Genomic DNA, 27,482 nt, shown 5'->3' on the forward strand with positions numbered 1-27,482 from the left:
CATGATGTTATTTGAATTAATAGCACAATATTTTAGATTTTCGTTACTATGGAAATCATTTTTATGAAGCTTCCTAATAGCTTGGACTGAACTTAGCTAAGAACCAAAGACGATGATGATGATGATGATGACAATGATGACGATGATGACAATGATGATGATAGTGATAGTAGCAGGAACAAGAGTCAAAATGTCTACTACTTCTACTACTACTACTACTACTACAACTACTACTTACATTCATTATTCTTTTTTTAATTTTATTTGTTTTCGTCTTTTGACTGTGGTCATACTGGAGCACTGCTTTTAGTCAAACAAATCGACTCCAGGACTTATTCTATCAGCTTCTTATACCAAACTGCTAAGTTACAGGGACTTAAACACACTAGCATTGGTTGTCAAGCGATGTTGGGGCAGGGACAAACACAGACACACAAACACACACACACACACACACATGGACAAACAGCAAAAATGGACAATACTGTGTCGTGTACATATATATATATATGTATATATGTATGTATATGACAACCTTCTTTCAGTTTCCATCTACCAAATCCACTCACAAGGCTTTGGTCAGCCCAGAGCTATAGCAGAAGATACTTGCCCAAGGTGCCACACAGTGGAACTGAACCCAGAACCATGTGGTTGGTAAGCAAGCTACTTACCACACAGCCACTCCTGAGCTATTACTATATATTTAGAGAAGGCTAATTTGTTCATGCCAGTTTTGTCAATTTTTGCACTCCTTTCATAAAAAAAAAAACAAATTTACTGGAGGTCAACACCCCATTCTGCGTTCACTTCCAGCATTTGGTCCCTGCAATTATTAATCTAGGTGTACTTTGTCAGGAAAGACCTTGTTCTTCAAACCTTTCAATAGTGTACAACTCACGATGCCGTTCACCATAACGACCAAAACGAATTAGAATAACTGCTCTCCTTTGGCAAATAATACTATTTGCTATTGCAGCTGAAATTCTTCATAGTTTATTAACATCTTCCAATCATTAACTAGAATTCACTGGCAAAATTATTATTATTTCCAAATCCTTCCTCACTTGTCAAAGACATTTGTTTTATTAAATATTTCATAGTTGCATCACTTCAGAAATATGAATATTTTAAAGTTTAAAATATTCTTTTCATTGCAAGATGGAAAAATTAAAAAAACAAATAAAAAGACATGATTTACTTTATTTTGTTGTGCACGAAGGAGGATTGAAATATCTACTGCTGCTGCTGCTGCTGCTACTACTACTACTGCTACAACCACCATCACTGATGAGGAGGATGATGGTGATGACAATGATGACAAAAATGACGATGATGATGATGGTGTTGATTACGTTGACAATGATGATGATGATCACAATGATGACAATGATGATGGCAGTGATGACGATAATGACGATGATGATAATGATGTTAATGACGACGACGACCACGATGATGATGATGATGACAATTTTGATGATGATGACAATGATGATGATGATAAGGACGATGATGACGATGATGATGATGACGACAATCATGAACATGACAACGATGATGATGATGATGATGATGATGACAATGATGACGACGACAATGATGATGATGATGACGATCATGAACATGACGACGACAATGAAGAAGATGATGATAATGATGATGATGATGATAATGATGATGATAACAATTTTGATGATGATGACAATGATGACAACAATGACAATTTCGATGATGATGATGATGATGCCGCTACTGGTGTTGCAGCTGAATTGTTTCCTTTCCTGTTTTTGGTCAACCTAATCTTCTGTCAAGTCAATATGAGTCTTGTGTGCAACGTACCAACTTACTATCTTCTTCATTGCATGAACAGCTCTTGTTATATAATTGAATTATGCTACCATAATTTTACTAGAAATGTTTATAATTATTATGTATAATATGAGAAGAAAACACCAGCCTCTGGGCAGTTTTCTCCTTGTCTTGTTCAAGTAACACTGTAATGTATGTGTGTGTGCGTATATGTGTGTATTTGTGTGTGTCTGTGTGTGTGTGATTGTGGGTTTGTGTATATATTGAGAGAAAGAGAGAAACGTGTATATACGCACTCATATATGCACATATATAATTTTTGTATATATGTATATTTACATACACACGCATATATATATGTGATTATATATACATGCATACATACATATGTATGTATGTATGTATGTATGTATGTATGTATGTATGTATGTATGTATGTATGTATACATATGTATGTATGTGTGTGTGTATGTATGTATGTATATATATATACATATGTATATGTATACATGTGTATGTATGTATGTATGTATGTATGTATGTATGTATGTATGTATGTATGTATGTATGTATGTATCTATGTGTGTATGTTTGTGTACAAACACATAAATAAATATATATATATTCTTCTGAAACAAGAGTATTATTGACAGTAAGCTTGAAATTTCAGCCAATTAAACCACTGTCAGACTGTGATACACTGAAGTTAATTTTGGCTCTATATAGTCTCTGTTGACTTAAAAATCTTCCTTGGGTGTGTAGGTTTGAGCAGAGTGGTGATAAGGTTTTAGGTTGGATTGTCATGGAGAGGTATTTTGGAGAAATTTTTATTGATTAAATTTGAGTTTCTTTCATTGCTTAGTATTTATTCATGTTTGTAGAACTTTAAAAGCAGGTGTGTATATTTACGTGTGTAGCCTTTAAGTAGGTAGTTATTGGTACAAGGATGTGTGTAGGAGGGACATGAAGGTGCTCAACATCGACATCAACATCTGGGAGGATCTAGCGGCAGACTGCTCCAGGTGGAAAAGCACACTTCTCAAACAACTATGGATCAGTGAAGAGAAGCTGTCAGCTGCAGCTGCAGAAAAGCGAGCCCGACGTAAGGGATCGACAGCCAACAAACCACAATCCACACACAGATGCGATCTATGTGACAGAGACTGTTATTCTCGCATTGGTCTCCATAGCCACAGGAGGTGTGGCACAAGCCGAGCGGCCCAACTTAGACAATAAATAGACGGATGTGATACCCATGGCCAGCCATGACCGAAGGTGGCCCTCAATATAGGATACATCAGTAGTTTTAGTTATTTTGGGTTTTATTTCATTCAATGCTTTGCTTCAAGTATTTAAAGTTCAACGGTGCCAATCCCAGTATTTAAAACCTTAGCAATTGGGCGTTGATATAAAGGTTGTTGGTCTGTATGCTTCTTTCTAGGTGTTCATTGTTCTATAAGCAATTTAACTAGTCTGAAGAATTTTAACTCTTGTGTTTTATGAAGGTAGAGTTTCTGTGTTGTGCTTATAAATATTTCTTCAATTCTGTTTCAAAGTTTGGTATTGTAAAATATATTATTTTAGGCCTCTGAATATATGCAGAAGTGGGGCATTATGAAAGATGTCTATAGATCCATGTATAAAAATAGGAATGATAATAGAATTTTATTTAGAAAGTGATTTAAAGGTTCAAAATTTAAAAACTCAGTATTCAAAAAGATGGGACAAATAGATAAATAAGAAAGAAAGGAGTCTCCATGTTGCTTGTATACAAATATATATTTCTATGTGCAGATATTGGTTGGCAATAAGGAAACTTATAGATAATTTCTACAGTACTTGTTTAGTGTAAAGATATAAAGTGATTTTTTTATGCATATTATGGGGATAATTTAAGGTATAGAGGTGAGAGGAGAGTTGGTGAGATATTAACGTGTTTAATTATTAAAACATTTATTGGCTTGAAGTGATTTAGTGTTTTTAAGATTTACTACTTGAAAGAAGAAATTAGTTTGGAGTTTCAGTTCAGAATTTCGTCCATGAATGTTAAAATGTGGTAAGATTCATTACTATAAAGTTGACAGAGTTCGTTGTTACATTGGCCTGGCTGTGCATGTGAGAGTATTTTCCAATTGATGGTAACTGGAGTATTTTGTCTGGCATGCTAGCAATTGTGCCAGCTCACTGCTTTAGTTGGAACAAAAATTATTTTCTACTCTAGACACAAGGCCCGAAATTTTGGGGGAGGGGACTTGTTGATTGAATTGACCCAAGTATGCAACTACTACTTAATTTATCAACCCTGAAAGGATGAAAAGCAAAATTGACCTTGGCAGAATTTGAACTCAGAACATAAAGACAGATGAAATGCCACTAAGCATTTCGCCCGGCTTGCTAACATTTCTGCCAGCTCACCACCTTAGTTGGAACAAATATTCATCCAGTGCTCTAACAATTCCATCAGTCTACTGCCCTGGACTTGTATTTAATTTTGGCAACCGCCAAAAGGATGGCAGGAAAGTTTATCTTAACATATTTGGACACATAATTATGAACCAAACCAAATACTGCTAGACATTTTGCTTTAAGCTATAATAACTTTGCATATTTGCCACTTACAAAATATCACAGAATAGTTTCCCTTTCTGATGAATGGTTTATTCAATTTTCAAACTTTACTGAATAACTTTTTGTTGAAGCTGTCTAAGTTTAGCTGTGTTGTCCCAAAATAAACCAACACGAAACATTGTTGAAGAAATACTTATTTTTCATGTTTATTTCAATATTTACATATTTAATTGTGGCTTGATAATAGTATAAACTGTTGTGCTAAAGATGAATATAGTTCGTTTTTATATTTCTAACAGAAGATATTAGTTTTACATGAGAGGCAGGAATAATACTTTGGCCATTCTAGGAAAATTTGTTGATGTAAAGAGCTTGTTGCTTGTGCTTCTGAGGTGTTACTTTCTGATGTGTTTATGACTGGTAACTTATTTATGTAGTAAGAAGTCAAGCTGTTGAGTTCATGATGCATGTTTGGAAAGTGCAGTAAGGAAGTGATTCTTTTAAACACAGGCTGCATAGGGACCAAGAATCTTGTGTTCACCTATCTATTCCAAAATCAACACAAACCTCAGCACCAATTTTGGTATGATTTCGCTTTTATAAACCCCATGACAGAGGAACCTCATCAAACATTCTATGGTATGGAGTTACATTCCAGCAATCTGATTGGTTAATATCCAGGATATGTTGCCAGACCTCGGTGTGATCTGGACATTCTTACTGAAGTTCTAAAATTGTGATTCTAGATCTTGCTACAAAACAAACCGTCACAAATTCTCTTGAATTTATAGTTGATATCAGTAATAAGAAGGAAAAGCTATCAGTTATATAGTCGTTGGAGAGCCTCTATTTAAAACATACCTCAACCTGCAAAGAATTTTATTTCCTTTGACATTCTGTAGAAACCATCATTACGCCTTTAAAATCTATTTGACAGTTGATTATTAGATCAGATTTCTCTTTAATCGGTTTAAAGAAATTTGATATTTGTAACAAAATATGTTATCTGTCCATCATATACAATTTTCAGCTCATGTCAACCTGTTGACATCCTTACAAATATCTGTTAAAGATTCTCAAATATTCCGTTTAAAGCCACCACTTAAGAGCTCTTGCTATTTGATCTTCAATAAAAATATGTAGCCACCTTCTGTTTCTTCTTTTGTAGTCATGTAAACAATTTAAATCTGTGTGAAGCAAATTATATAAAGCACAGATATTGATAATAATCTAGCATTACCATTTATAAGCACTATTAGCATATACCAGCCAGTGGTGAAGCAGGTACATAGCCATTCTCTATGCAAGAAATGTTAACCAAATCTCACACATCTTCAAAGGGAGAATGACACGCTGGATAATATAAATGTAAAGACACTATGCTAGAAAAAATAAAAAAAGGCTGAATGCTCGAGGTTGGAATAGCTTTGAATTACAAGTCTGCTTAATCACGTCTGACCCCCAAAAATTAAAGATGACTCTCATTGTGATATGTATGCCTGTCTGTGTGTGAGAGACAGACAGACAAACAGAAAGAGATAGAGTATTTGATAAAGAGAGATTGCAAAAGATGGAGATAAAACATCATAAATTGTAACCCTGACTTTCTTAGCTTCAGTCTTTGAATGATGGTGGACAAGGATGAACATTGAGAAATTCTTTAAGAAAAAACATACTCTATATCTAAACATCAAAGTGATTGAATCTATTAAGCATAAATAAATCTGAGGATTTTGTTATGAATTGTTGTAACAAATATGACAATTACAGATAATGCATTAATATAAGCTTGTCGAAAATGAAATGAAGAGTGGAATTTAGAGGAGATGGAAGAGGAGAAGGGAAGTAGTTGAAATGGGTGCAAGAATATGTATTAGAAAGACAAAAGATAAAATAAATAAAAAGTGAGTGGGGAAAAAAGAGAAAAAAAAGATTAAAATGGAAACACTTTAAAATTGCACAACAAGGTGAGAATCACAAAGATTAAAATAAATTTGAATATTAGCAAGTCTAGCTGGTATAGGAATATAAGTATTTAAGTACATTTCTTATCTTTTTGATATGAACAAAAAAGCAGAAGAATATATATATCATCATCATCATCATTTAACATCCGTTGTCCATGCTGACATGTGTTGGATGGTTTGACCATGTCTAGCAAGCTGGAAGGCTACACCAGACTCCAGTTTGATTTGGCATGAGTTTTTACAGCTGGATACCCTTCCTAATACCAACCACTCCAAGAGTGTAGTGGGTGCTTTTGCATGCCACCGGCACAGATGCCATTTGTGTGACAATGGTATCTGCTACAACTGCAATTATACTTGGCTTGATGGGTCTTCTTCTCAAGCATGACGTAATGCCAAAGGTCTTGGTCATTGCATCTGTGAGGCCCAACAATTAAAAGGAGCTCAGTCACTTTACCTCTGTGAGGCCTAATGCTCAATAGGTGCTTTTTATGTACCACTGACATGGGTGCCAGTTACATGACACCAGCATAAGCCACGACTACGATTACACTTGGTTTTAAGGGTCTTCTTAAGCACAGCATATCTCCGAAGGTCTCAGTTGCTAGCCATTACCTTGGTTAGGTTCAAAGTTAGAAGATCATGCTTCACCACATCATCCCATGTCTTCCTGAGTTTACCTTTTCCATAGGTTCTCTCCACAGTTAGAGATCGGCACTTCTTTACACTGCTGTCCTTGTCCATATGCATCACATGACGATACCAATGCAGTTGTCTCTCTTGCACACCATATCTGATGCCTCTTATGCCTAACTTTTCTCTCAAGGTGCTTACACTCTGTCAAACATGATGTCCTTGGCTGTCACAGCCCATGTTTCACTGCCATGTAGCATAGCCATTTGCACACAGGCATCATACAATCTGCCTTTCAATCTGAGAGAGAGACCCTTTGTTGCCAGCAGAGGTAGGAGCTCTGATCTTATTTTCACAACTACACTCACAGAGCATCCACCAGTGCTACTAACTTTACCACCTAGATAATAGAAGCAAGCTACTTCTTCTAGTTTACCCCACTGGCAGTTGATGGAGTCTACTTTCTGTACATTTTCAGTATTTATTGTACCTGCGCATTGTCCACATACAAAAGCTATTTTCCCTGTTAACCTTCCTCTGATATTGCTGCATCTCTTATGTGTCCAATGCTTACACCAAGTGCATCTTATGGAGTTTCTACCTAAGCCTTTTCTACAGACCGAGCAGGGCCATCTACCTGAAAGGAGCTGTGATTTGTCAGTCTCCCTACTTACTAAGATCTATGTATGTATGTATGTATGTATGTATGTATGTATGTATGTATGTATGTATGTATGTATGTATGTATGTATGTATGTATGTCTGTGTGTGTATGTATGTGTATGTGTGTGTGTGTATGTATGTGTATGTGTGTGTGTGTATGTATATGTATGTGTGTGTGTGTATGTATATGTATGTGTGTGTGTGTATGTATATATATGTGTGGTTGTGTGGTAAGAAGTTTGCTTCCTAACCACATGGTTCTGGGTTCAGTCCCACTGTGTGGCACCTTGGTCAAGTGTCTTCTACTATAGTCTCAGCCCAACCAAAGCCTTGTAAATGGATTTGGTAGATGAAAACTGAAAGAAGCCCATTTTATATATATTTCTTTACTACCCACAAGGGGCTAAACACAGAGAGGACAAACAAGGACAGACAAACAGATTAAGTCGATTATATCGACCACAGTGCATAATTGGTACTTAATTTATCGACTCTGAAAGGATGAAAGGCAAAGTCGACCTTGGGGTTGATACATTTGACTATAAACTCTTCAAGGCAGTACTCCAGCATAGCCACACAGTCTAATGACTGAAACAAATAAAAGAGTAAAGATATATATATATATATATATATATAGTAACAATGATGTACAGGTGTACTTGAGTATGTGTTATATATAATCACTATATTTTCAGGTGTTCTCTCAAATTTTAACTTAGATAGTCTCGTGATTTTTATCCTTTACCATGTCCTCGTCGTCTTTAATCATGAGAAGCACTAGAATATTACATTGATATACTTTCCATTTATCACATTAAAATCCTGAGTAAACAGAGAAAATTGAAAAGATGTTTGTTTGTCAGTTAATAGACGAGAACTTAATTTAGCTTTAAAACCAGAATTTCATGTATATTGCAAATCAATTAAATACCTCACACCTAATTACTACAAATATTAATATAGAAATATTCCCATAAAAGACTTAATCCATATTACAGACTGCGTAAGTTTTCTGTATATCTTATTGATTTTTGTTCTGCCTGCCTTGTCTTATGATTTCTCACTCATTTCATCTTTTGTTTGTCTTTGAGTAAATAAGAATATCACCCAACTGATATCATTCAGATTTTTAAAAATTCTTTTAACTAGATTATTGTTTTGCTTTCAATTTTTGATTTTTTTTAATTTTTGTTTTAAAACAATTTCTTTTCATTCGATCAAGTACAATATTAGTTTCTGTCATTCTACCTTTTGTTAGCATGTCATTTGGTCTCTTTAAGCAAAAATCCATGAACAGGCTGTTTTGTAGTCTGCACGTCTCCTTAACTTGTCATTGGAGATGTTTGTATTGTCCACTAACCTAGACAGTTTAGGTGGCTCCTGCAAGTTTTTCAATGCTTTCATTTCATCGCAAAATTTTCTTTTGCCTACAACAATTGGAAAACAGCACTATTCATCCAAGAATTTCAAGAAAAAAAAAAAAAAAAGAGAAAGAACATCGGAAGAGAGTAAAAGGAAAAACAAACAAAACAAAAATAATAAAAGAGAATTATAAAAACAAAAAAAAAAAAGACTGTTGCAAATGTTTTCTTATTACTGAAATGGAGAACAAAAAGTGAGTTTGTAGAAATTAGCATCAACAATGAGTGTGAAGATAATGGTAGCACAGACAATTTGTAATACAACTGGCGGTTCTGGCTAGAACTCTTGTATTCAATAGTAGATGGAAGGCAATTTCAATTGCAAGCAAAACAATGTAATATGGATTTATTTTGCATAAGTCCAAGGATACTACCTCTGGAAGAAGGCACATCATTTAAGTCAGCCTCAATATTCGAGTGGTACTCAGTTAATTAACTGGTCTTGGGGTAAATTTAACAAGGGTCTACTTTGTTGCATTCATTCAGCTCAGGTCTAAAATCTGAGAGTACGTGGATGTACTGCACTACTTCCTACTGCAGCAACTCAAGAGACTTCATTTTTCTTTCTTTTCCCTTGCAGTCTCAGAAGCCCCTACAGAGAATATCATCTGTACTTCAATTTTTCTTGCAATTAAACCATGAAATATTATCAAAACTGAAGAGTAAAGTCAAACCCTTGTTTAAGTCTCCTGATGATTTCATATTCAGAACACCGGAAATAAAACTACAACCTAAATATAGCTTTCTGCTTCAGAGCCAAAACATACTTCTGAATTGAACTAACTTTATATAAAAGTCATGAGACTCAGAAAAGATTAGTGTTGCCACATCTGGGCAGTGCAGTTGTTATACATAAAATATCTAGACCACATCCTACCTCCCAAAAGGCAAACCAATTAACTGGGCAGTGATGGAACAATTGTGAAGGCACATGGCTTAGTGGTTAAGGTGTTGGATTCATCATCATATGATTGTGGTTTTGATTCCAGAACCAGGTGATGTGTTGTGTTCTTGAGCAAAACACTTCATTTCACGTTGCTCCAGTCCATTCAGTTGGCAAAAATGAGTAATCCTGCAATGGACTAGCGTCCTGTCCTGGTGAGGAATATATATATATATATATATATATATATATATATATATGCCATGAAACCAGTAGGCTACAGACGTGCAACCTTTTAATTTTGCTTTTTCTTCAGGTAATACATAGCTTCTGCTCTTCAAACCATGCTGGTTCATTATTATCTTCACCCAAGCTTACCTGATAAATTCTTCTCTCCTCCTCTTGACAGCTATACCATTCCAACACCAGGTCTCCACACTAACTGCTATACCCAATCCTTATCCTTCAGGATTTCAGCTTCTAAAACTCTTAAAATAAATAAATGCACCCTTTTAAAGCCTACCAGTCCCATTGGGCTGGTTTCCCGGTTTCAATGGCATATGTGTTCCCCACCTGGATGGGATGCCAGTCCATCACAGCATTACTCCTTTTTGCCAGCTGAGTGGACTGGAGCTACGTGAAATGAAGTGTTTTGCTCAAGAACACAATGAGTCACCCAGTCCAGGAATCAAAACCACAATCTTATGATCATGATGCTGACACCCTAACCAATAAGCCGCATGCCTCCACTCCTAAAACTCTTACCTTGCTCATTATTTTGGAACAGTTATTGACTTGTAGTTGTTTCAAAATAAATATCAAATGCATTGAGCTTAGAGAATCCTCAAACATCATTCATGCAACTTTCATTGTCTTCATTAAGCCATTAACAAAAACATCCTACTATTCACCATTGTTCACCATTCTGATATCTATTAATAATAATTTCTTTGGATTAGTACAAGGAGAAAAATTGAAGCAGTGAAGTGGCAAAACCTTTACTTTCATTATATGTATAAGCATATTTCTTAATCATGTGAGAAAGATACTAGATTAAAAACTGTCACTTGATGCTATAACAAGATACTCCTGAATAGCAGTTTTAAAAATAAACCCAATATAAAGCCAGCATAATGACTCAAGGAATAGAAATAGAAGAATGTTATGATTCTAACTTCACCTTTTAGCATTCAGATTTCTCTCTCAAATGCAATGCTTATTTATTCACATTGTTTTAAATTAATCATGCACTACCTTGTAGCTGTGAGATTTCGATTGCTTAGTTTCAAAATGACAATGTAGGGTTGGTGTGAGAAACATCTGGCTTGTTTGAACATAAAAATGGAAAAATTTGGGGGCCAAATATGACCAGTTTAAATGCTAAAGGGTTAAAATATAAATGTTATGACTAACATAGTGAAAGAATGCATTACTGGCTTAATTCAATATATAATATATAATTTGACATTTGCTTCAGTCCCTTTTGCTCTGAATTCAAATCACACTGGAATCAACTTTGCTGTTTCTCCTTTCAAGTCTGTTTAATACTAGGATTGATTCTTTCTCTCCCCCACTCTCCCTCTCTCTGTCTATCTGTCTATCTCTCTCTCTCTGTCTGTCTCTGTCTCTCTCTCCCTCTCTTCTCCTTTCACTCTCACCCATTCTCACAACTGGCTTTTATACTCAAATCTGAACATAACAACAGAGCTTTGACAAGAGGGATTGTTCCGCATCATTTAGCATGTGTTGGTGTCATATGAATGGAATTGACACTGCACTGAAGTAGAATAACTGCTAGGAAAGAAAAAAATGTTATTTATCTAGGGACACAATTTGAATTTCATATACTGAGAAATATAACTTATAGACAGATAAACAGAAAATAGTAATAGAAAACACAACATATACGTGTGTACATACATATACATATATAGGTGTATAAATATACATACATATATATGTACACAAATAGTCGAAGTTGAGGGAATGAAGCAAGTAAAATCCAGACTACATTTGTTTCCTAGCTATCAGAACTTCAGAAATAATAATCACCCAACAAAGGGCATCCCACAAGCAACTCATCAAGCTGAAGATGAGACACCTTAAAGACAATGTAACCTTCATTTAACTAAGGTATCTTCAGCATGATGAGTGGCTAGTGGAGTACCACTCATTGAGTAATTATAACTACCAAAGTTCTGATAGCCAAGGAACATATGTAGTCTGGACTTACCTACTCCATTGACTTAATTTGGATTTTTATTTGCATTTCATAGTTTTTAATCGTAAACTATAGAATAACTTTTTTTCAGCTTACCAAACTTCGTAATGGGAAAAACCTTCAACCTTCTACGTCAATAAACTATTATTGATCCTGGAAGTTGTTTTTTATACCTACCACAGACTGCTTCAAGCTTACTAACTTCCTACACAGAGTTACTTGGATCTTACAATTACACATCATCATATATATATTATATATATATATATATATATATTATATATATATATATATATATATGCATATATGCATATACTCTGTTTTTACTCTTTTACTTGTTTCAGTCATTGGACTGCGGCCAGGCTGGAGCACCGCCTTTAGTCGAGCAAATCGACCCTAGGACTTATTCTTTGTAAGCCTAGTACTTATTCTATCGGTGTCTTTTACCAAACCACTAAGTTACAGAGACCTAAACACACCAGCATCGGTTGTCAAGCGATGTTGGGGGGAGGACAAACACAGACACACAAACACACACATATATACATATACATATATATGACAGGCTTCTTTCAGTTTCCGTCTACCAAATCCACTCACAAGGCTTTGGTCAGCCTGAGGCTATAGTAAAAGACACTTGCCCAAGGTGCCACGCAGTGGGACTGAACCCGGAGCCATGTGGTTGGTAAGCAACTATATATATATATACACACACATATATATATATAGAAGGTTGAAAAGGAACACACGAGTTGATATATATATGGAAAAAAAAAGTCAAGGCAGAAAATGCTAAAATAATTTTATCAAATACATTTCAGTACCGGTTCCAGTCATTGAGTCTTTTTCAACTGTAAGTATGGAAAACAATTAAATTTTGGAAAAATAAAGAGAAAAGTTTTTTTAAAAGAATATTTGCATAGTATTCAAATACAAGGGGCATTTTCCTTGTTTCTGCCTGTCTCTGTCTCTCTTGTTTACTCTTGTGGGTTCGAGGTCGTTGTGAATACTTGGCTGGGAAGAAAGGAGAATAAGAAGAAGAAGGAGGAGGAGGAGGAGAAGACAAATAATGTGGGAGTGCCATGCTAGTAGTAGGATTTTAAGCGGTCAAGTGCCCTGAAAGTGACTTGTGAATGGTAGTAGTGATTGAATTCTTGAGACATCTCTTTTGAATGTATTGTTTATAAAATTTGCGTAGGTGTTATTCTAAACAGCAATAGTGGTAAAGTTAGGAAGGAGGTGGCAGAGAGGAAGATGACGAAGAAGAAGGAGAAAGAGAAGGGAGAATAAGAGAGGAATGTAGGTGGCATGATAGTAGTAGGATGTTAAATGGTCAAGTGACCTAAAATTAACTCGTTATGGATTATAGCAGTGATTGGAACTGTTTATTTAATGAATTCTTGGGAATCTCTTGAGTGGGTCATTTTTAATATTTGCGTGTGTGTCTGTGTTATTCTAAAGCCGTGATCCATGTTAAACCTATACAGAGAAGGGCTCACCAACAAAGAATATGACTATATGACCAATTTCAAAAGTAAAAGCAGTCAATTCGACGGTATTCCCAAGATACACAAAAGTGAGAAAATAAGTAATACATGCAAGAGAGCCACAGACATAATAATCAAAGCCCCTACTCCTAATGACCTCAATTTGAGGCCTATAATTGCAGGTCCTGCATGCAAAACCCACCACCTCAGTAACGTTTTAGATATTCTCTTAAAACCATTCCTCAAGCGTGTCAAAAGCTATATAAAGGACGACCTGGATATGCCCAATCACCTTCCTGAAACAATAAACAAAAACACCCTACTCTATTCCAATATCCCCACAACCTAGGAACAAAGGCAATTCAATTCTGGCTAGAGAATTACGCCAACGAACTCCCACATCGCATCAAAAAAGAATTCGTGATAGAAGGGCTAAAATTTATCTTGGAGAATAACTACTTCGTCTTCAAAGACAACTTCTATCGAAAAGATTGGGGACTACGATGGGTACGAGAATGACCCCTCTCCTTTGCTAACCTAGTCATGGGATATCTAGAAATTAGTCTTTATTGTAAGGTTCTAGAAAAATACGACAGCCCATTCTTCCTCTACATAGAAAATAACTGGAAGAGATACCTGGATGACTGTTTCATTTTTTGGCATGAAAGTATAGAGAGACTTAAAGAATTCCAAGCACTTATAAATGGACTTGACGTGAACATTCAATTCACAATGGAATATAGCCAGCAACAACCTCCCTTCCTTGACATCCTCATAAATAAATCTAACAACGTAATAGAAACGGATATATACTATATATACTAAATTCCCAAACTAAAGAATTTACAACCAAAAGCCCTACCATACATATCCACACACAATCCTCTTAACAATGAAGCCTTAGACACCATCCTTCAAAACATTCTCCTACTAAAAATGGACCACAAAATGAACTTAATACTCCAAACACACACTATCATAAAAAGCAAGAGACAACCCAAATCTATGAAAAGTCTCCTAACACAAACCCGAATTCGCTCAACAACAACACAGAAGCCATCAGTAAAAAATGTGGAAGAGCCAACTATGGAATACACGTCAATTTAATTGAGGGATCAGAGTTCTCCTTCAAACAGGGACAACGTTTCACAGTGAAAAGCAGCTTCACATGTACTTCGGAGAACCTGATATACGCACTAGCCTTCTCTAGGTGTCAAGAGCAATACATAGGCCAAACTAAAAACAGTCTATGTAAAAGGATGGCTCTGCACAGATCCCAGATCAAAATTCCCCAAAACAGAAAACAGCATTCAGCCAACACATCGACATTTGCACCAATAACAAAATTTCAAGCTTCAGAATTTTTCCCCTTTACCAATTCAGGGACAATACAACCTGTAGCCAACGAATTAGTAAAGAGATTCTCTTTATTACAAAATACAGGTCCCTTTTGAACGCATCTACAACAAACAACATATCCACCACGGCCTTAGAATAACACAAACATACACATAAATATCAAAAATGATACACTCAAGTGATTCCTAAGAATTCATTACAAAACAGTCCCAATCACTGCTATAATCCATAATGATCCACTTGACCATTTAACATCCTACTACTATCATACCACCTACAGTCCTCTCTTATTCTCCCTTCTCTTTTTCTTTCTTCTTCTTTGTCTTCTTCCTCTCCCCCACCTCCTACCTAACTTTACCACTATTGCTGTTTAGAATAACACCTACGCAAATTTTATAAACAATATATTCAAAAGACATGTCTTAAAAAGGCTGACAGGAATAGTACTGTGTGAGACCTTTGCAACTGGAGGTCTGAAAACTGCGCTTTGATCAGCTGGTCTCAGAGACATGGTGTTCGAGCACCAGATATAGTAACCTTTACGAGGGACTAGCAAAAGTCCTTAATAATTGACATAGACGAGCTTGATCAACATATTGTCATGAAAGAAAGAGCAAAGGTCCACAAATATGGGACCTGAAAACTGAAAAAAATTGATTTTACTTGGGAGCTGCACGTGTATTGTATAAAGTACTGTTTGTCTGAGGCCCTTGCTGTGACTTGACAAGCTACACAAATCCTCAGTACACATAATATCTTCAATCTACAATGTTGTATTCTGTGCAATGTCTATGATAACAATAATAACAGAAAGAGCAACAACTAAATACATTTAAAAATATATATTTTTCTGTCTGCAATTCTAGAATCCATCTGAAGAATTGGTTGGTAAATAATATTTTTCACATCAAAATATGAGTAACACACTATCTTTTATTTATTTTTTTTTTGTGTGTGTGTGTGTGTGTGTGTGTGTGTATGTATGTGTGTGCCTATAGGACAAAAGAATGAAAACTATAAAGAAAGAAATATTGTATCATATCAAATATATAAATATTTCCAATATCGTAAGATGGAGATATGCAAACATTTTGCTGATAGGTTATGAATTTTTAACCTTGTAATGGCTCTATCTTTATATAATAGATATTCATTGATGTTCAGCAGGAAATTGATGTTTAATGAGAGTATAGTTTAGTGGTTTTAGTACTGAGACCTAATAGCTATAACAAAGTTTAAAGTTTTAAAGATAAGTCTATATGTAAGAATAATTGCTACTTATTTAGGCATAATGCCAGCGAGTATAAGCGGGAGTTAGTTGACATCATCGAGCCCAGTACTTGACTGGTACTTAATTTAATGACCCCCAAAGGATGAAAAGCAAAGGTGAACTTGGTAAAATTTGAACTCGCGTCATTAAGTGTAGGGATAAATACTGCAAGACAATTTTTCCAATGATCTAACGATTTGGCCACTTCACCAGCTTTATAGAGAGAAATTGTATGAAACATTAAATAACAGGTGAGTTTTTATGCACTCGCATGACCTGCTAGAAATACCAGCCAAATCACTATACAATCCCACCTGTGCACTTTACAAAAATGAAATAAAAAAGGATATATTATTTCAAATTGGAGTTTGGTGCAGCCTCTCAGCTTACCAGCCCTGGTCAAACCGTCCAAGCCATGCCAGCATAGGCAATGGTTGTTAAATGCTGATGATAATGATGAATGCTGTTCATGGTACACTTGACCTGGTCTTGCTGTTAGATTGAAGATGGTCATGGATGAGAGAGTGGGACTGACAGTACACAACTCTTCTTCACTTTGAACAGAGTCACTGCATGAAAACATCGTCATCCTATAATAAGTAGATGGCTCTCTTCATTCTGACAGACAAACATGCAATGTAATCTCTCTATATATAAAGCTGAAGTTGTCTGTGTATGGCAGGTTTGGTAGCCTTCAACTAACACTATCTCCTCCGAGACCCTGCGATGCAAGTTAACCAAAATTGAGAGTATGATAGAAGAAGGCTTGCTCTTTATTCCATAGAAGAAAAATTCAAATCGGACCATGTTAACACCAAATATTATTTACATCAAAAAGGTGCTTTTTTTCTATGAAAATCCCTATTTTTTACGATTTTTTGACTGCTATGTCACCATTTTTCGGTGTATTTCAACCAGAAAAATGTTCACTTGAAGAGAATAACAAGCTACATAATGCAAAATTTTTTACTTTTCAAAAATTCCAATTCTAATGGGTTGAAACAAGCCCGTGCAACACCAGGCGATAACTCTTGTACTTTATAATTTTCAAGGATGTTTTCTCTTCCAAGGTTGCACCTTTCATTCTAACCACATATCTAAAATTTACACAACCCTAGGAAACAAATGTTTCACAAAAGCCAATTTCAAAGGAAATTATATATTTTTATAGTTATCAATAAACCTCCACCAGTCTAAACGTTTACAAAATTATAGTATAATTCTCATGGGTGTTGCTGTTTCATTTATTATTATTACAATCCATAATATTGAAGAGTTCATATTCAACCTTAGTTGCATTTCATACTTCCAAGTTTTTCATGCCCCAACTTAATGGGGTCACTTTTATATACCTTTAATAATAAATAATGAGCTTTTTTAATACAAGCCTGTACATGAGCATGAGGCTTTCGTGACTTCATGTATATCAACAGTTAGTAATTACAATATAAAATAAATTTAGAACATTTGGAAATATAATTATTTTAGCAGTAACTACTTTCAAACATCCATATATGTTATCTTCCAACTACTTTTGTGCTTTTGGGATATATGATAATAAGTCTTATAGAACACACTGCATATGCTTAATTATCCATGCTTAAATAACGCAAACACTTGTGTGTATGTTAATACACATGCATATATGCATGCACTCACACATGTGAATGTATGTGTGTGTTAGTGTGTGTGTGTGTGTTTATATATGTAAATGTAAATATATATGTTTATATAAATGCATACATGCACAGACGCACACACACATATACACACAAAGAGATAGACATAAACTCAGTAGAACAAAGAATACAAATAGAACTCAATACATGGGTATGTATATACACACACACACATTCATACATATGTGCGTGTGTGTGTGTAAAAAGGATGAATTAGATTCGTCATTTAATTCGGAGGTTTCCAAAAATAAAAGATTTTTCATATTTTGCTGGTAGCTTACTGGCATAAGTTTGTAAATATGGGAATAATACTTGTATATGAAGTGTTGTAAATTTATGGAAAGGAATCCTATAACTCAACAACTTTGTTAAAAATGGAGAAGAGAAGAGAAGATGTTAAAATATATAAGAGAATTTTAAATTCTCTCATCTATTTTAAAATTCTCGTGAATTCACAACACACCATATACAAGTATATATCATCATCATTTTATGTCCGCTTTCCATGCAAGCATGGGTTGGATGGTTTGACTGAGGACTAGCGAACCAGATGGCTGCACCAGACTCCAATCTGATCTGGCAGAGTTTCTACAGCTGGATTCCCTCCTTAATGCTAACCACTCTGAGGGTGTACTGGGTGCTTTTACATGCCACCGGCATGAGGGCCAGTCAGGCAATGTAATACTTTTTATCGGCCATGCTCAAATGGTGTTTTTTTACATACCACCTGCACAGGAGCCAGTCCAGCAGCACTGGCAACAACCTTGTTCGAATGTTTTTTCACATGCCACCAGCATTTTTATGTGCCACCGGCATGGAAGCCAGTCAGCTGCTCTGGTAATGATCACACTCAGATGGTGCTCTTAGCACTCCACTGGCACAGGTACCAGTCATCGAATTTGATTCAATTTCACTTGCCTCAAAAGGTCTTAGTGTCCAATAAAGGAAAGGTACACATAAGTGGGCTGGTTACACCCCTGGCATAGGCCACAGGTTATGGTCTCCCATGGCTTGTCAGGTCTTCTCACACACTGCATATTTCCAAAGAGTTTGATCACTGGTTATGTCCAGGTATCAATACATTATGGCCGTTTCGAGCAGCTCTCTTTAATCAATCAATGGAAACATTACATCAATTTAAAAGAAACCGCTCTCCTCAGATGTAGAATACCATATAGATTTCCAATATAAAGGATAAAAAGGCGGCGAGCTGGCAGAAACGTTAGCATGCCGGGCGAAATGCTCAGCGGTATTTCGTCTGTTGTTATGTTCTGAGTTCAAATTCCGCCGAGTTCGACTTTGCCTTTCATCCTTTCGAGGTCGATAAATTAAGTACCAGTTACGCACTGGGGTCGATGTAATCGACTTAATAACTATGTCTGTCCTTGTTTGTCCCCTCTGTGTTTAGCCCCTTGTGGGTAATAAAGAAATAGGTATTTCGTCTGTCGTTACGTTCTGAGTTCAAATTCCGCCAAGGTCGACTTTGCCTTTCATCCTTTCAAGGTCGATAAATAAAGTACCAGTTTCGCACTGGGGTCGATGTAATCAACTTAATCCCTTTGTCTGTCCTTGTTTGTCCCCTCTATGTTTAGCCCCTTGTGGGTAGTAAAGAAATAAATATAAAGGATAAACAATGTTTAACAAATTTATATCAATACTAGAAACCAAACTAATTACATTGTTTCATTATGTTATATTTGTGGTAGAATATATTATAATTATAATTTAGAGAGTAGCAGAGGAAAATAGTGGGGAGGGGGTCAAGATATAGGAGTGGTGAGATAGTTTTTTATATTTAGAAGGCATATATATATATATATATATCCAACCCATGCTAGCATGGAAAGCGGACGTTAAATGATGATGATGATGATGATGATACATACACGACTGGCATCTTTTAGCTTCTGTTTACCAAATCCACTCACAAGGCTTTTGTCAACCCGAGGCTGTAGTAGAATATACTTGCTCAAGGTGCCACGCAGTGAGACTGAACCCAGAACCATGTGGTTAAGAAGCAAGCTTCTTACCCAACAGCCACTGGGCTGCAGATTTTTTTATTTTTAACAGGTAGAAGTTACAAAGCATTTCAAGTGCTGAGATTTTCATATATGCCACTTATAAGTACCTTTGAGTCACTCTGCAACTTCTGCCAGTGAACACTAGTACATGATCAGAGAGAGAGAAAGGGAATGTATGCACATACAAGGGTCAGCTGAAAAGTTCATAAGCAAACCAAGATACTCTCATGGACTGTGACTAAATGAGATTTATATTGTTTTCAGCAATTATTGCAGTCCACACATTTCTTCCATTTGTGTTGCAGTGCTTTAATCCCATTGTTGAAGAAGCTTTCATCCTGTGAGTAAAAAACCTCATCAACAGTAGATATGATATCACCATCACTGCAATACTGGTTCACAGTCAAGTGTTATTTATGTTGAAGAAGTAAGATAAAGTCAAATCAGGAGAAGAGGGAGTATGATCAACCAGTTCAAAGCCACAGTCATGCACAGCAGCCACTAAAACTAAGGACTTATATGCTGGAGTATTGTCCGGCTGAATTATAGCCCTTTTCATCAGTTTTCCTGGGCGGTTAGTCTTGATAGCCTTTCATAACTGCCTCAGCAAATTGGCATGGTACTCTCCATCGATGGTGTGGCCCTTTTAAAATAGTCAATAAATGCAATGCCTTTTGCATCTCAAAACATTGAAGCAATCATCTTTCCTGCAGATGAAATAATTATAGCCTTCTTTGGAGCTGGTGAGGAAGGATGTTTCCCCTGCATGGACTGTCTCTTTGTCTCTCGCTCAAAGTGATGAAACCAACACTCATCCTGGTTTAGGAAACGTTCAAGGTAATCAGCTTGATCTGCTTCAAATGATGTCAGATTTTCCGGTGAGGTAATCAGCCTGGTACACTTACGATCATGTGTCAGAAGACATGATACTCAGTGAGCAGAAACCTGTGTCATAACATGTTCATCCTGCAGAATATTCTGAACTTTCATGCAGAAAATGCTAATAGCATTGGTAATTTGACTTACAGTCAACTGTCTGTTATCTATGACCATGTGGTGAATATGATCGATGCCACCTCCATGGTGACAATTGCATGGATGTCCAGACCTTGGGTCATTTTCAAAACTGTCCTGCCCCCTCCTAAATTCAGCAGCCTACTCTACATTGGTTATGAAGATGAAGTATCATCACTCTATGTAACAACCATGTCAGTATGAATGTCATTGGGGAATAAACCTTTTTTCTGAAGGTACATGATAACACAACACAATGTCAAATTTTATCTATATGCCTACTTTGAACAGTAAGGCATCAGTTTACCTGGAAAGAAACAATGCAGTTATAAATAAGAAGTGTGAAAACTAATGCATGCAAGATTTTACATCTCTAGCAACACTCCTTCATTGTCAGTGTATGAAATTTTCAGCTCACCCTCTTAGCACTATATGTGCATATATATATACAAATATATATATATATATATATATATATATATATATATATATATATATATAATATATATATATATATATATATATCATCATCATCATCATTGTTTAACGTCCGCTTTCCATGCTATACACACACACGTACATGTATATATATATATATATATGGTATCGCAAATTTTCAAATAGCTTTATTTATGAATATATTGCATTTTAGAAAGATTTCCTTCTCAACAGTGATTTCCGATTGTTATTTAATACAACTTTGTAGACATCAAACTTCAGATCAACCAATCAGACAATACCATATAAAATTCACTAAGTCTTCCTTTGTCAGATCAATATCGATTATTTTTGCCCATAGCTGAGGAGTTTGTGTGATGTGTAGAAAAGAAAAACATTAAGTTAATTCTTAATGTCTGTTTATATGTTAGCATCATGACTGTCAAGAATGTTATATATTGGAGATGTGACAAGCACTCGACATGTAAAGTTGAATGTTTACTAACAGAAATGAAATTCAAAACCAGGCTACTAATCACAGTCATGTGCCACTAAAGTGGAAACGGTTGTATCTGCAATGCTAGAAAGTACTGCTGACTTGCCTGAAAAGACATCAACTATTGTCCAAAATATGATACAAAACTCGTTGCTGTGTGGCAAGAAATTTACTTCCCAACTACATGGTTCTGGACTCAGATCCACTGTGTGACACCTTAGGTGTCTCCTACTATAGCCTCAGGCCAACCAAAGTCTTGCGAGTGGATTTAATAGTGGGAAACTGAAAGAAGCCCATCATATGTATGTGTATATATATGTATACATATATATATTTATATATAACGACCGAAACACCCCCCCCGTCCAATGGATGGTGCTGAGTTGTCAAACATTTAAACCAAATTTTCTCAAAACAACTTGTCTGACCGTCCCATAGGCCTCCTCTTTGAGAAACACTGATTTAACCTAAATTTGAGACACCAGCAAAAGAAGAAATAAAGATAAACTTTTTTCTATTCCAAAGAAAAACAATTTTATTCACACAAATATGCAACCGAAGAGTTTCAAGTACCAGTAATGATAAGGCTGTTGACTGGGAGAACACAAGCATGGTTTAAACAGTAAGCTTGGCAGGAAAGAAACGTGCCTTTAAGCAGTAAACAAAAACAACACAAAATGGAAGGTGCAGTTATGTTCAGGTTGATGGAAGAAAAGCAGGACAAAAACGGCTTTATCGATCGCATTCTCACCTGGAATCGATTTTTGTAATTTTTTCAATACTTATACACGCCCTGATACCGTCGGTATCTACAAATCGAATTTGAGCACAATCGAATGGAGGATGCCCGAGATCCGAGAAAACACACAAACAGACAGACAGAACAGATTTTTAATAAGAGATAATAATATAAATAATATATACATATACATATATATATATATATATATATATATAATATATATATATATTATATATATATATATATATATGCATATATACATGCACATATGTATATACCTACATATATTTGTATATATACATGCATATATGGGTACAGGACGTCAAAAAAACGTGGACAACTGAAAAACGTAAACATAAAAATACAAAAGCATGGAAAATGAACTTTTTTCTGAACAACGAAAGAAACAAATAGAGAAACGATTCAGACAACATAAAGAACATTCCCCTTCATCAGTTGCTCCCTGTTTTATCTACTCCATATTTCAAACGTTGGGACAAGACTTGACTTCATTAAAACAGTCATTCCCACAAGCAAATTAAATAAAATTTGTGATTTTCAGTGGTTAAAGTGGTAACAGAAACAGGACAGTGAGAACAAAACAGTAAAACAAACATTAAGGGCTGTTAAGCCATAATGAGGTAAGGTGGTGATACACACGCTCATTCATATATATATATATATATGTGTTTTATCATTAATTAATACATCCTAGGGTCGCAAAAGAAATTAAGAAAATTTCTTTGCTACCAGTGGTCTAGTGAGAAGAAAAAACTAGTCAATAGACTATATATTATTCATATAAAAATACAGTGTACATTTAACCACTTAAGAGATGGCCATAACAGAACATCTGACTTGCTAGAAAGAGTAGTTAAACCACACACCACTATTAGGGGTAATTTCGAAAGGGAATGAAAAATAAAATATAGGGTAAATGTTTATATTTTTCATTCCCTTTCGAAATTACCCCTATTAGTGGTTTGTGGTTTAGCTACTCTTTCTAGCGAGTCAGATGTCCTGTTATGGCCATCTCTTATGTGTTTAAATGTACACAGTATTTTTATATACATAAATGTGTGTGTGCTTGTGTTTGTCCCCCATCACCACTAGACAAGTAATTTTGACACGTTTACATCCCTATGACTGAGCAGTTCAACAAAAGAAACCCATAGATCAAGTACTAGGGTTAAAAAAAAGTAGGTACTGTGATTGCTTCCTTCAGCTAAAAATTCTTTAAGGTGGTGCCCCAGCATGGCCATAGTCTTATGACTGACACAAGTAACTGATATATAATAAAAGATATTAGCTACTAGTAGTCTCCAAAAAGTGGAGGCACATGGCCCAGTGGTTAGAGCAGCGGACTCGTGGTTAAGGGATTGCGGGTTCGAGTCTCAGATCAGGTGATGTGTGTGTTTATGAGCAAAACACCTAAGCACCATGTGGCTCTGGCAGAAGGTAATGGCAAACTTCTGCTGAATCTTTTGCCACAACTTTCTCTCACTCTTTCCTCCTGCATCTAGTAGCTCACCTGTGATGGACCAACATCCTGTCAAGGTAGGGAACCTATATGCCAATGAAACCAAGAAACCGGCCCTTAAGAGCCAGACATGGCTTGGGAAAGAACAAAGTCTCCAAAAAACAAAAAAAACAAATACATAGGAACACCCCTGATGTGAATGATTCAGCAAAAGTGCAAAGATTCTGAAGAAGATAGTCTTGCAGAGACCTATATGTAACAATTAAGAGAAATTAGTTTGTACGCAAACAGAATGATACACTTTGGTCTGAGCCAAAAGCCAGAAAGTGCTGGACAAATTGCTTAGACTCTCTGAGCTCAAATTCCAGCAAGGTCAACTTTGTCTTTCATCCTTATGGTGTTGATAAAATAAGTAACTTTTGAGCCCCAAGGTTGATGTAATCAACTAGATCCATCCCTTAAAATTTGGGGTTTTGTGCCTATAGAAGAATGGATTGAAAGTGAATGATGACAACACCTTTTATATTTCTACATTCCAAAGAAATCTAGGCTTGCCTGCTCAAAATGGTAATCGGTTTAGTGATAAAATATTTGATGTTTCTTTAACTGATAGTAATCATTTATATAGCATCTCTGCTCTGGTAAATGGTTCTTGTGCTGTTTTTTTGCATTATGCTGCTGCACGTGAAAAGTTTAATGCAACAGCAAGCTATCAAAAAAACAAAGAGATGCAATTTCAAAAGAGAAAGACAATCACTACTTTTAATACATTTTCAAGTCAACCACTTCCCAATAACAGCTATTTTAGGTTTTTGCTTGTCTTTTGTTTTTTCCCATTTTTGGGTAGATGTTTTTGTAAACTTCAGATGTTCTTGCAGCAGAATTAGTACAAAGAAAATCTGAAAAATGCCTTTCTGATAAAAAAAATCCTTTTATGTGATAGCATTTGTGCATGTAGTTGATATTGTATCAATATTTGAAGACCTTGGGAATTTGAGTGAAAAGCTTAAGGTTTTTATACTCCATTTCAAAATTGTGTAAGCTAGCTGTGTGCAATGTGGAAGACGTCAAAAATGCTGATTTCTAAGTCAATATTTGAATGTGCATGAATGAGTACAAAATAATTTGACACCTACCTATAACAATAAGATTGAAGGTTTAGCAATGTGTTTCGCAAACATGTCACCGTTACTCATCTTACATTATGTAGATTCATAGAAATGTTAAACACAAGCAAGATGTAAATGTGGCACTTATTACTCAGCTATCAATATTTTTGGTCCAACAAGAAAAGACATTACAACGCAGTGAACAATGACAAAAAGAACGCAGTGAACAATGACAAAAAGCATTTCTAATAGATTACCATGCTATTAATAATCAAATAATTATTTATCAGCTACCTGTAGCACTTAATTATATGTATGAAACTGGAGCAGTCATGAATTTATGAAGAACTTATTCCTGTTTTTGTTTAATTAAATTATGGATAGAATTTCTACTTATATTTTATGCTCAAAATAATTCCAAAAATTACTTCATAAAATCATTCCTGATAAAGTATTCATACAGATATTAGTATTATTAATAAAGCATTGAGCTGGAAGAATCATTAGAACAATGGTCAAAATATTTAGCGGCATTTCTTTCAGTTTTCAATGTTCTGAGTTCAAATTCCTCCTATGTCAACTGTGCCTTTAATCCTTCCAGTGGTTGATAAAATGAAATACCAGTTAAATATCTAGGATTGATGTAATCAATTATACTCTTTCACTAAAACTGCTGGTTTTGAGTCAAAATTTGAATCCATTAATGTGTAGCAAACTGGCAGAATCATTAGCACAGCAGACAAAATGGTTAGCAGCATTTCAGCAAATTCTCTCAATGAGCCAGTGGACTGAACAAACAATGTGGCCTTCTTGGAAGCATTCTTGCACTCACTACTAGCGCCACCGTCACCTCCATGTTGTTTCGTTTTGGACCAACCAACCGTCTGTACTGGAAGAAGATTTAATTTAGCCAAGCGTCGCATGCTCAACTACCAGACACTTACAGACTATAAAAGTGGTGACCGTTGGCTAACATATATGTATACACAGATGCATGCACGCACAGACACACACACACACATATATATATATATAATTGGGTACACTTAATAAATTGATTATCTACAAATGCATTAGTTATTCATTCCTGGAAAGTTTGCAAAGAGTAAATATTATTGTTTCAACGAACAATATATAATTTATGACGTGCGTGTGAGTAAATTCAATTCACTGATAGTTATGTTGTAATTAAACAACAAATACATGTTTACATGAAACAATGAATACATGTTTACATTTTAATAAATCTTTGTTGTAGATTACGAAGAATGTGTGAAATGAATAAAAGTGTAAATCCATAGTTTAGAGTGTTTCATATAAGAATTGGCTTTCATTAAAATATTGGCTTCACCAATGCTTAATTTATATATATGGTCATGTATTAGACATGCAAGCACACATATGTATGTATATATGTACGTGTATGTGCCTGTATGTATCTTTGTGTATGACGTGTATTAATACTAGTGTGTTTATATGTATATATCTACATAGATATTCATAGGTATAGGAATTTGACAATCATATTCCGTTAAAAGTTTTTGGAAAGAACTGCATGAAAAGCTATTGAATGAAATAACTGAAGGCCTTTTTGATAAGAATGTATTTTAATTTTATATCATACAATTTTCTATTAGCTGTTGTTAAAGGAAAATGCAGTTTTTGAGAGAAACCTTACTATTAAATCAATTGATAAAATTGTATGTATTAAATGTAATACTTTATAGATATATTCTCTGCATTTTCAAACAAGGCAATAACACACACACACACACACACACACAACACACACACACACACACACACACACACACACACAGTATATGTGTATTTGTGCATGTGTGTGTTTGTTTATATGAGCATTATATTCCCAGAGTAATATTTTTCAGTTAAAGCTTCAGTATACATTTCACTTCATTGAATTGGAAAGAAATGCAACGAATGTTAAAGGTGGAAGCACTGCAGATGGTGTAAATCTTTGATGTCCAAGTCAGCTGTCATCTATTGTGCATCAGGGGATGTCCTTGATAAAAATTCCTAAGAAACTATTTGGGAAGATGTGAACAGGTGAATTTAGCTCACCTTTTGCACACTTTATTTTATTAAATATTATGGTAAGATTATAAAAGATTTGTATGTTTTCCGTGAGGCAAAGTTCGCAGTACTTTGATGTGTTACTAAATACCTGTTTATTATCTAACACTGCCCATATGACACTAGTA

The sequence above is a fragment of the Octopus sinensis genome, linkage group LG4 (genome assembly GCF_006345805.1).
Source record: "Octopus sinensis linkage group LG4, ASM634580v1, whole genome shotgun sequence".
Lineage (NCBI taxonomy): Eukaryota > Metazoa > Mollusca > Cephalopoda > Octopoda > Octopodidae > Octopus > Octopus sinensis.